The following is a 13742-nucleotide window of genomic DNA, read 5'->3' as shown; positions in this document are numbered from 1 at the left end:
AAGCCCAGGCTGCTGCCACTGAGAGTCAGGTAGATATGGCTGGAGTGCTACAGATCATACATGAGGAAATTCACTAGTACACGGGAACTGTGGGGGCAGGGGCAATGCCATGACGATTGTCATGCACAGTATGGTTGTACACAGCATCCATGTTAGACTGTATCTGCATATTAGTAAGGATTTACCAGACACACATTGGTGACACTGCTGAACATGGGCAAAGGAATATCTGCAAGCATAGTGGATGATTAGACCAGATACCATCAGTCACAAGAAAGTGCTGCAGTCATGCACGTGGATTCTCCAAAAAAGAAGGCAGTTAGGCGTCATCAGACTTCACATCATGGGGTAGAATTTCTGAGTTAAATTCTAGGTACTGAATCACAGTCAGGTCAGTGACAAGATCTTCTCCTTCATCCAGTAGATCTTGACATCAAGAAACTTGACACTGAGCTGACATACTAGCACTTGCTCATGATCACTGGAACTATCACCAGCACTATCATGAGACATTGTGAATGGTCTAATTAAAATTTAATATAGTTTCAGATAGATGGGTGGACTTTTTCAATAAGTGTAATACATACCTCAGGCAAAAGGAAAACAATTTGCAGAACAAAGTACAGTTAACAATAAATCATATCCATTGGAATTAACAAGTACCACACCTACCTGCATACTGTAAAAAGAAATTATAAAAAAAAGACAAAATCAAAAAATGACAACTGTCATGTAAGGATAGAACATTTCTGACTGTAATACCATTGATATTTGCATTAACAACTAAATGCTGCTTCATTGACTCACTAACTCTGTTGCTCAGCATATATCAGTGCACTGTTTCACATCATCTGCTACTTACATGCAAGACCAGACACCCTCTTAGCACTTGTGCTACTGACCACTAAACTGTGCAATTGGTGATGGGCATGACCATGTGAACAATACATTTGTGTATATGTGGAAAATTACCTGATGCACAAAGTGAGGTGAACATGCACTATTCAGCATAGCTCACAAGAAGCACTGCATGCACCAAGTATTAACTCTGTAACTTTATATTGTCATGTAATAAATGTCACAGCCCATAGTTGTGGACTAGAAGCCACCACTTCACTTGTGCACAAGCCTGCTGCAGGGGTTACAATGATTCTGCTTGTCTATCACTTTCATCGCTGGTGGGACAAAAGATAGATGGAGCTACACTGCCACTATAGTTCAGTGTTTGTGACAGTTGTGCACCAGACTGAAACATGATCATGTTATGCAGAATGCAGCAGGACGTAAACAGTCTGAATTCAGTAGCAGGCTCATACTTAAAGCCTCATGAATCATTCAAGCAAAGGAAGATGCCTTTTAGCAGATCAAACACTTGTTCAATGACTATCCATGTTTATGACAGGGTAGTGTCAAAATGTTCCTGGGCAGTTCCCTGAAGGTTATTGACTGGTGTCATTATCTAAGGTTTAAGTGGGTAGCCTGTTTCACCTGGAAAACATAACTGGGAGGGGAAACATAAGGAAGGTGTAATTAGACATTACTAACTGTCTCACTATATAGATAGAGAAATACCTATGGGTATCAAATTATAATAGTCTGTACTTACCAGCTTGGTAACCATGAGGAATCCTACCATAGAAGAAGTGATAATACAGTGAATGTGTGTGTGCAAATGTAAGAATCATGGATACTGCCTGATGTTAGGCTGATATGTTGTTGATGCAGCCTCATACATTATACATGACCTATTAGATGATGGTACAGAACCTTTCTTATGGTGGTAACTCTCATCCTATGGTCCATATGGAACTCTTAAAGTAACAGGAGTGCAACTGACCAGACCAAGAACCTCAGGAAGGCATGCCATTCTTTAGAGGGCACATGAGGTACTGGCTCTGTCCTGTGTTGAGACTAGAAAATAGATATGCTCAACCACATAGGCCAAGAATATGTAGAGCAATTGCTGCAGTATTCTTGAGTCAGAAGCCTGAGATACTCAATGTGCCCCCGTCTGCCTATTAAAGTTCCCCGTGACAACTATAGTGAAGGCTATACATATTTTAGTATCCATATGACTAGGAAGGCCACGTATTTCCCCATTTGTACTTTGTGGATGGTGCAAGTTCACCAAAGTCCTTATGGTCTCCCACTCTAGTGTAAATCTGTCAAGTAATTATTTTTCTACAAAGTTCAGAGGATTATTCTCTGCTAGCATTTTCTCCTCTTCCTAGGTTGATAAGCACCATTCAGTACCCCAGGTTGTAGTACTGCAAAGAAAAGCATCTCAGAACACAAAACAATAAGGCATGCAGCTAAACTGTACATACTAATAGCTTCATAGATAAGCACTAGGCTAGCTGCCTATTCAACAATATTCAGAAATTATAATACTATATAATTATAATGCAATATATCAAAATTCTGTATTCACCAATAGCAAAGTCACTACATACGTTCTTAGGTTAGTACTAGGCTAACTGCCCTTGTGGGCCATTCGAAACCTATCCAGTTATCCCATGTGAGAATCAAACCCTGCACATTGTGCCTGCAAGGTAAACACTTTATCTATTATGGCAATCTCCTACAAAAGGTGCAGATTTGATTTTTATATCACAAATCTACACAGAGCACTTGCATAGCGATATGAGTTTTTGAATCATAGAAGGCATGAAGAAAGTCTCATTTACATAGTTAAGTCTCATCTAACTATAAAAAATGTAAACACCTATCCTTCCTCCTTTCTCAGCTAATCTCCATCCTCCTTTCTGGTGATATACATTCAAACCCTGATTCTTCAAACAGCCACTCCTCCAACCCATATATCTTAATCCGTACCTTAAAAAATTTCAACCCTCAAACCTTCTCTGACTCTTTGAAACAGATGAACTGGAACCCTCTAAAAACCCTTCCTCTTGATGATGCTGTCACTTACTTCAATACAATATTCACTAATCTACTTAACTGCTTTGTCCCCTCCAGAACTAAAAAGGTCAAATCCAAAACTGTGCCCTGGATAACCAAAGAGAGAGTAAAGCCCTCATGCCTGCATGTCCGCTCTCACCACATCCATAAACCTTATCTTAGGCCTTCCTCTTTTCCTCTTACCTGGCAGCTCCATTCTTAGCATCCTTTTCCCAATATACCCATCATCTCTCCTCAGCACATGTCCAAACCAATGCAATCTCGCCTCTCTGACTTTGTCTCCAAACTGTCCGACCTGAGCTGATCCTCTAATATACTGATTCCTAATCCTGTCCATCCTTGTCACACCCAGTGCAAATCTTAACATCTTTAACTCTGCCACTTCCAGCTCTGACAACTGCCTTTTTGTCAATGCCATAATCTCCATCCCATACAACATAGCTGGTCTCACTACCCTCTTGTAGACCTTCCCTTTCACTCTTACTGGTACCCGTCTGTCACAAATCACTCCTGACACTCTTCTCCACCCACTCCATCCTGCCTGTACTCTCTTCTTCACCTCTCTTCCACACTCACCACTACTCTGAACTGTTGATCCCAAGTACTTAAACTCATCCACTTTCGCCAACTCTACTCCCTGCATCCTCACCATTCCTTTATCCTCTCTCTCATTCACACACACACACACACACACACACACACACACACACACACACACACACACACACACACACACACACACACACATTCTGTCTTAGTCCTGCTGACCTTCATTCCTCTCCTCTCTAGAGCATATCTCCACCTCTCCTCAACCTGATCCCTACTCTCACTACAGATCACAATGTCATCTGCAAACATCCATAGTCCATGGGTCCTCCTGTCTGATCTGTCTGTCAACCTGTCCATCACCATTGCAAAAAAGAAAGGGATCAGAGCACACACATACACACAGGTTTATGTATATTGGTAGAATACACATTTGTGTGGGAATTTATCTAATCAGTCTGATTTAAAACACAGTTGTTTAAGAACTTATTTGTGTAAAAATATTTGGACTAACTACAGTTAATTATCAGATGGGAAGTACTGAAAAATACTCAGAAAATCTGCTATATGGACACATTGCCTGCCAATGAAGTTAAGCAGAGTAACATAGAGACATCCATGTGCATCACACAGTGCACATCGGTGTATTCTATTTTAAATCACTGCTGCAATGTCTAAATGTATGCTGTCTGTGATTCCTTGCTTTTGAGAGAGTTCTCCCTTCTTAGAGGTGGTGTGACCAGGCAATTGGTATATATAATTTTGAGGTGGGGATTACTTAAGGTTAACTTTTTCACAGGCTCACAAATTCAACAATTCTCTTTGCCAGTGACTGTGTTGTTGTTCTTTTTCCTATAAATTGTGTTCAGACCAAATATTTTCACAGAAATGTATTGTTGAACACTTTTGTGCTTTAGATCAAAATGTTTATATGAATTGTCACACAAATGTATATGCCAACAATTTACACACACACACACACACACACACACACACACACACACACACACACACACACACACACACATATACATACATAAACATGTTTGTGTTTTTATGAGTTTGTACGTCTGCCTGTCTGTGTGTGTTCCTGTTTATGTCTGTCTGCTTATGTGTATATGTGTTGTATAGCCATAAAATAAACAAAGCTAATATATAGTGCATTAATGCATGCATTATGTAAAAATCTGTGCAGTCAGTTTTATAGTTCATATGCATACCACACATGAACTCTGCAAGACTTCTTTAATTACTTCAAAAACATTGTCACCCATTAAATTGCCTTAAGTACTCGGAGTAGAGTACTGTAGTGTAAGGATTTCTGAAATCCCACCCGATGAACCATCATGTACCCGTAAACACATCCATAGGTAGCATAATCGAAACTGACAATAGTCAGCTGAAGTCTGCCATCACTATTAAAAAAAGGAAAAATATTAGAAATGTTATCTCAATATGCTATCTTGTAAATAAACATTTAGGCACAATGGAGGATAAAATTTGACCACAAGAGTACAGCTTCAGTCAGCAAACTACTATCTCACATCAATGGGTAAAATAAAGTACTCCTGACCATGATATTTTAGGATTATTTTAAAAATGCCTTACCTTTTGAAAAGAACTCCATTACATACCTGAACTGTAAATACTTCATTCCTGCTTTTTTATACTAACGCTGGCCAGTGGGATGGTTTAGTGATGCTCTGCATTTGTTTGCATTAATGTATCTGCTGATAAATTTGCAGTACAGTGCTAGAATGGACTTGGTCTTGGTGCCTTAGTAAGGGAGGTATTATAATGCAGATGGAATTTTTTGTTAATGTGCATCATTGGTGCATTTTCAAACATAGTTCAAGGTAGTGCTTTTTAATGATCTATGCTTCTGCAATATATATTTTATGCAGAAAATGTTATGACTTTTGTTAGTTTCTAATGAAAGACCAATACAAATAATTTCTGGTAAGATGTTAACCAAATTGATACTGCAGTCATTGTTGAGATGTAAATATTTTTCCTTTTAGTTGAAGTATAATTCACTTCAGTAGGTAGAAAAATAGATTGTCCCTGTAACTATTCATTTCATAAACTAGAAAGTCTTTTTTTATCTGAATCGGACAGTAACTTTGATAAAGATATTGTTATTTTCAGTGAAACATTATTGTAGTACAATTGATATACATTTAAACAGTGTTTATTGTAATATGTTTACTTATATTGTAGTTCTGTATGAAAATAAATCATACAACAGAGAGAATACATATACATGTTTGTTTGTGAACAACTTAAAATAGCTTGAGACAAAACTCTGCAGTACATATCTATTGAAGTTCATAATTATTCCTTCCAATAAATATTCATATACTATGCTGTTCTTGATGCTATACTGTGTGCTGGAAAATAACTTCTTCCAGTATGTTTAACTCTGCAATCTTCCCACATGACATCAAGTGAAGGCTGTTAGAGCACAGGATTAAAGCCATGACCTGTTAAGCAGGTACTTTGCTATATAGGGATAGATTCCCTCAACCTTCATTTACCTATTGTGTGACCCTAAGCAAGTCAGTTAACCAGATAATGCTTTTGCGTAGTTGGGCTACACTTCTTAATGGTCTCTTAGACTGCATGCCTAGTATGCCATTAAATACATAGACAGCATCATTGTGGTAATTAAGTACTGTCTACCTAAAACACTTCTCTGTTTACTAACTGAGAAACAAAAGATCTATACTTCCTATAAAGATGTTGCTAAGTCGATTTTATGATTAAAGTATTTTAATTTGAGATGGACTGCAATTACAATGTATATTCAAATCAAATCACAACATACATAAAAATAGATAAATGTCTTTGCTTCTCAAGAAATAACTTAAATATATTACCCATAATACTTTGCTACTGTATGCAGAATATTGGCCAGTACCTTAAATGGCATCATGCTAGTGACGTGGACATACTGAAGACATGCCAGATAGGACAAAGCATCAATAAACACAACACAGACTTCCTATTTCCACAGCAGGAAATGTAATTTTATCAGCTGTTAATGAAAACATATGTAACAAATATATAAGTAAGGATGTTATATGCCCTTTAACTATATTAATTATGTAATAAATTAATTAATAATAAATAATAATAATGTTTTGAAAATAATATACAAAACTGAAAACAGTCATGCTTTAGAACAAATAAGTAAGTAAAACTGTCAAATTATATTATTATAAACTGTATGAAATGTTTAAGCATTAAGGTAATTCCTAGAAAGAGGCCTGAGTTATATACTTTGAAGTAGTAGACATACTAAATTATATGAAATGAGAGCACAGTGGGAAAATAGTCACCTACCAGAGTTCTCCAAAACATCTTGGGCACCCCTATGAATCATGCATTTGCTGAGAAGAGTTTCCAAACAGGACACTAGGGTAACAGTAGATTTTCAGATAAGCAGAACCCAAGTCAAGAAGTGCACAATAAGTTATATCAGCATCTTAAATTAAGAAGTCAGAGTCACTGGTATTAAGAATAGATCTCACCACCACATGCACAATAAACACCTCATCCACAGAATTCTGGAGAATTTTCAGGCAACTGATTTCAGCATTGCATTGCAAAAACCTGGAACTGCGGTGGTGGTGCTGCGGTAGCATTGTCGCCTCACAGTAAGACGTTGTCCTGTTCGATTCTCAGCGAAAGCATCTTCTGTGTGGAGACATGCATGAATGGGCATACCTTCGTTGAAGGTTGTACATCAGGGCTGGCAACTTGGTACATAAAAGTCTACTGCCAATCATTAGTGGACCGGAGTTCCGCTGTGGCGACCCCTAACCGGGAAAAGCCGAAAGATGCATCATATTGCAAGAACCTGGACAGACAGAGATCAAAAATGACCAGAGCAAATACCTGACATGAAAAATGTTGATTTTATTTAATTAGTTAACTAATTAGATACAAGTATTTCTTTCCAATCGTAACCTGAGAGTACTGTCTGGCTAAATGATTTTCTCTGAGTCATAAAACAGGCAAAGGAAGGTTGAAGAAATCAAACCCAGGACTACAGACTGAAGCTTGTTAGTAAATCATAACCTCAGTTCACTGTGCTAAACTTTTGAATACATATTTCATTTACAGTGATAAGGCTCATCCACAGTTGCCAACTGTTTATTCAGTGAGAGACTATTGCCCAAGAATGCAGCCAGATTGTGCACTTATGATCTAAACTCCAGCCTACTCCACTCATATAAATTACAGAGGAAAGTGAAGTGTATGAGGGCTGAGTGTCCTATATATGATCACAGCCTCCATTTTGATAGCAGTGAGCTTCTGCTAACTGGTGCTTCTCCTTTTTAAGATGGATTCCATGCATTCACTGTGCAGATATGCCTGGTACATGCTTCAGAGGGAAGGGGATGTATAGCTGGAAATCATCATCACAGCAGTGTTTCTGCATACCCGTCATTTCAATTAGATCTGCTAGTGGAAGCACCCATGCCATGGAAAACAAGCTAGACTGATCCATGTGGATGTCACAATATTACAGGTTTCTGGTAGGATATTTACTTCTCAGGCAATCATGAGTACCCTGAGTGGAAAGAAATAGACCAGTCAAGCTGTGTGGAGCAAATAATGGGAATACAGGTGCCTGTTCCATCACATCAAATGCAAAGCATATGTCATAAAGGAACAAAATAAAATGCAGTGGATGTACTTTTGCCACTAGAAGTTCAAAAACAACCTTAAGACACTAATCTCAATCTTAAACTGGAATGTACAATTAGTAGAGCTGGCTCATTCAGTGCCTGGTGCCATCCCTCTGTCTAGATCCTCTCAAGTTGAGGAGCAAAATAAAAATACTTATTGCTCTCTTCCCAGCTGCACTCTAATTAAAGCCTGTAGCAAGCCACATGCTACAACTAAAAGTACAGTAAATTCATTATCACACTGGCAGTCAGATATGTCAGTATGGAAAGAAATGCTGGTACTACACAAGTGCTGATCATGCATCCAAACACCTTGCACCTGGCATGGCTTCCTCCTTCATCCTTCCCTAGCTATGATTCTGAAAACTGGACTGAGCATAACCTATGAGCCCATATGAAGATAGAGATGATGCTATGAAAACATACGCCAACATCTTAATAACTGTACCACTGAATGGAATGTTTGATATGGGTAGGCATAGAGCTCCAAACTGTGCAGAATATAAAGAATGCCTCTTTTGAGAATCACTTCTGAGGTCTGAGGTCTCATAGTAAAGAGATGGAATCTTCTTCCATGAATGATAAGAGGGCACATTCTTCAGATCATCACTTCATTTTATGGAAGCATTTAAGAGGATATTACACTTAATTCAGGCAACCATATGGAGAGCAGCTTTGAAACAGGTTTACAATATGTGACCAAAAGTGCCTAATACAAAGGAGCATTAATGGACAGTTGGACAGAAGAGAGATCACAGTGGGCAAAAAGTTACCCTTTTTACATGAAAGTTCTTCCTGTTAAACTGAATAAATGTTGTATCTCCTAAGCATGTCCTGTAAAAAGAGTGATCTCTCCATTTGCTTTCCAGCATTCATCTCTGTCTCCATTGCTCTCAGAGTTCTTGCTCAAACAAAATTTTATGAGTACCAGTTTATACAGGGCACATGTGGTGGGGATAACTGACCTAAAATGCAGATGATGGCCTTGTAATCCTGCATCTGTTATGCAGGATAATCAGTACTGTGATTCCCCAGGTAGCTGGTGCCATAAGTACATCACATCACATCTGGATATAGTTTATAAATGCCTTACTGAGACAGCTCTATAAGAGGCACTGCTAGGTGGAAATAGATCAGTGTTGCTCAAGTCATAAGGCCAAGTCTATTTCTTAGTCAGAAATGACCATATCCAGTTTGAAAATCAAATTCAGAGAATGCACTTATAGGTTCATAGGGTCATAGGCAGGTACTAGGCTATCGGCCCAAGGGCCTAAGTAAGCCTAGCCAATAAAGTTCCCTGGCTTACACCAACCCACAAAAATTAATTTCCTGTGCCCCTGTCGAGCAGAGCCACAGAAGTGATCTCCTGGGTGTATTTCCTATTTCCCATCCACTCATCAAGATTTTTCTTGAAGAGTGTTAATGAGGAACTTTGCTTGACATAGATGGGTAGCTTCTTCCAGAGTATGGGAAGTCTCTGGGACAGGAATCTATCCCTCCAGCAAGTCCTGTTTATTGTGGTTACAAGGTTTAGGTCCCTAGAGCATGTAGCTCAGAGGGATTGGGATTTATTTAGGTGTAGCATGTCCAACAGCTCTGGGTTTGACATAACTTTATATGTTAGGCAGAGATCACCTCGGAGTAGGTGATATGCTACAGAGTAAAGCTGGAGTTTTTTGAGACGATCAGTGTAGGGCATCTGTTTGAGGCCAGTAATTCTCTTTGTGAGGTACTTCTGTGGCCTTTCCTGCTGCTGCAGATGTCTTGTGAGGTACATTCCAAAAGGGGTTTTGTACTCTATAATGGGTCTAATGAGTGCTGAGTATAGGGGAATAATGACCTCTTTTTTCCTGGATGAGAACCCTTTTGTGATGAGGTGTGTTATGTAGAAGGATTTCCTGACTACTGTAGCAATGTGATTATCAAAGGAGAGACTACTGTCCACCTGGGTCCCAAGGTCTCTTATCACACATTTGGTGTTAAGAAGACTGCTGCCTATGTGGTAGTTCATGGGTACAGAGTTTTTACCAAAGGGGATAACAATGTACTTTTTGGCATTGAGCTTGAGGCCATGGCTCTGACACCAGGCATCTGTCTCAGTGAGGCCCTTCTGTAGGATGTCCACATCATTCGGGGACTTGACTATAGCTCCTAGTTTGCAGTCATCTGCAAACTTCATTAGCCAGAGGCCTTCTGTGTTAGCCTGTTCTTCAGAGAAGGTAGATGCCAAACAGGAGAGGTTCCAGGACTAAACCCTCTGGTACTCCACTTGTCACTGGTTTGAAGTCAGATTTGGAGTCTGCAACCTTTACAGTTTGGGTTATGTCAGTGAGTCAGTTAGCAACCCATCTTGTGACATAGGGATTTATACCTAGTTTAGTGAGTTAGCTATAATTCCAGAATGGAGGATGGTGTTGAAAGCCTTGGCGAGGTCAAGATAGGCTGTGTGAATAACCTTACTCTTGTCTATGGCTTTGGTGACTGCCTCAAATAAGTCAACCAGGTTCAGGAGGCAAGATCTGCCTTTCACAAACCCGAACTGGGTGGGGTCCAGAGTTTGGAGGTTACCAATGTCTTTGTCTATGAATTCCATGATGAGTCGTTCCATGGCCTTGCAGACGAGGCTCATCAGGCTAATAGGGTAATAGTTCCCAGGATCAGTGGTGGCTCCTCCTTTGTAGAGTGTGCTAACTGTTGCTGTGCACCATTCAGTGGGCACAAAGCCTGACGTGAGGCTATGATTGAACATGGTGCTTAGGTGGGGTGCCAGTTCGTTCTGAAGTTCGTGTAAAACGCAGCCTGGGATGTTGTCCGGTCCCATGGATGCTGTGTTTTTGGCTTTAGAGAGTGCAGCTTTTACCTGTGAAGTTGTGATTACAGGGACTCTGCATTCTTCCTGTATAGATATGGGCCCTTTAGGGGGTGAGAGGGGGGTAAAGTTAGCACTGAAACTATCTGCCAGGATGTTGGCAATTTAATGTGAGTAGCAGAGGTAACAACCTCCACGAAGCCAAATCCCATCCATAATTTGTAGGAACCTTACTGGTGAGGTCACTGGTCTTGTTGTCAACAAAGACACTGAAGTCACTAAATGCTAACCAGTTGGTTCACCGTGATACAGACTAATGAAGAAATGTGTGAAGTCCTGCAGAAACACATTTATACTCTCTCACCATGTCTCTCATCAGTTCTCTGTCATCTCCCCATGGTATCCTTTCCTGCAAATATTCACACTTACCTCTTCTTTCTTCATACCTCATCATATAATGATATGCTGCTATTCTTGTAGAATAAGCCATCTCAGTCATTACAGTTACACAAAAATCTTTGATAAGTCTAATTCCAATTTTCCAACCATGTTTTGATATTGTAAATTGCTTTCTTGAACTAAATGCTGTAGCATATTCTTGCATCTGCAGATATGTATATGTATTTTAGCATATCTTTGTATTTGTAAATACGTTTTCTTAATTTCTTACGTAATCATGTTCACCCGGGCTGTGGCTGCAAATAGACCCCTGAGATCAGAGACTACCCCAGTAAACTATAAATAAATAAATAACTACTATGCAGCAGACATCAAATGAGAGCCTGTCTGCAACTTATTACTACTTCAATGACATATTTTAAAGCTCATGTGCACCTTCTGAATAGACATGTAATTCTCAGATGTAAAACCCATTGCAACTCCTCCACTACTAGTGCCCACCTAAAGCACTAAATAGAACCGCCCTGCAGTATAACAGCTACCTGATGAAGGAAAACATTTTCATTAAGCTATCTTTCTGTAACAAATATCATGTTGATATCACTTAGCATAACTTAGAGTCAATCAACATGGTCCTAGGCAAAGTCAGCACAGTGTAGATTCTCTCTCTCTCTCTCGCTTAGTCACTGATGGAAAATTGATTCCTACATTGTTTCACAAAGGCAGAAGGGAACCCTTCTCTTGATCAATTCTATCTAAGCAACATATAATTCTAACCAATATTTGCCTCCAGGCTCAGAGGATTCATCATTAGGACCACCACTGCTTTCCACATGATGTCCCCTAAAAATACCCAACTGCATACAGATTGATAGAATACACAATGTTAAATGGGACTACAGTGAATAGGCACATGGCAGAAAGGATGCCCTTAACAAAAACAAAACTAAATTCAGGGTAATGCAATGTCTGCACAATGATAATAAAAATAAAACAAATCAAAAATGTTCTGTAAAAGTAAAGATACTATTACTATGGGATAGATACATTTTCCATATGTCAGAAATATTAACAGCAACAGTGGCAGAAATATTATTTAAAAGGAAAAAGCACAACATGCAAAACTTGTCTGAAGAATGAAATGTTACATTTTTGCAGAGAAAACATATCTATTAAAGTACAAACAGAAGTGTAAAGTCAGCAGTATTGAAATAAACATCTGTTAGTCAGCAGAAAGACAACATCCTGCCAGCAAATATGTGTAAGAAACACTTCCAAGAAGCATCAAGACCAAAGCTGATCAATGGATCAGCAACACCTGGAGCACATCCAACTTATAAAGCCTTGATAAATGTAAATGCCAGGATCATAAATCTGCACCCCACAGGTGATAACAGCTCAGCTTACAAGATGTATCAGAAATGCCAGACATTAAAACTTAGCAATTTATTATAACAGAAACCCATTGTGAAACTCCACTTAGCAAAGTTAATACAGACAAAGATAAAAAGTATTGTAAGCTACATATAGAAAACAAATCGCACTCATGGCATCGTTAAATTTGATGATTTTTGGATTATGCTATTTATTACTAACCAAGCAGAAAACTGTATTTCGGGGGTAGGTAGACTAAGTACCCCGTGTAGCAAATGATAAACAACAGTCCAAAACAAAGAAAAACACACTGTTAACATTTTAACAGTTAGTATTTTTCCTCCTAAGGATGAGAAAGAATAATGCTGGTGTAATACCAACAAATGTAAAATCAAAACAGTTAATAAACGTTTAGTTATTTGACCATTCACATATGCTAAACCAGATGCTATCCTAACCTTGTCAGCAAAATTCTCCTCAAACAAGATTCAGGCAGCAGTACAATCAGAAGTACTTTGGTTGTAGTACATATTTCTTCAGCAAAGTACTATTCCAGCTACTGATGAAGTCAGCTACTTATTTAAGTAGTAATAAGCATTTCTATTCAATTTTACAGCTTTCACTTTTAGTACATTTTTGTAAAATATGTTATACTGCTATGAAATGACTCAAGTACTAAACACATTGTTAATGCACAGCATATGGAAATGGAACATAAAAACAGTAGATATATTTAAAAATATTGGCATGTTAGTAAGTAAAGGTATGGTTTTATATTTCTAAAAGTCTCAAAATGTATCACCCTTGGCAAACAGATAAATATATAAATAAGTAGAAAAATGTGTTACCATATACTATTTGTGGGATATGACAATGTATGGTAAAAACATCTCTTAGAAGTAACAACTTTTTTGGCTTTGTATATTAATTTCTTTTATGAAACAATATAAATCTTGATAGTAAAATGTAAAAAATGTATGTATAAACCTGAAGAA

This window comes from Protopterus annectens, chromosome 2.part2, assembly GCF_019279795.1.
Source record: "Protopterus annectens isolate FY-2018-M chromosome 2.part2, PAN1.0, whole genome shotgun sequence".
Lineage (NCBI taxonomy): Eukaryota > Metazoa > Chordata > Ceratodontiformes > Protopteridae > Protopterus > Protopterus annectens.
This window is presented reverse-complemented; position numbering follows the sequence as displayed.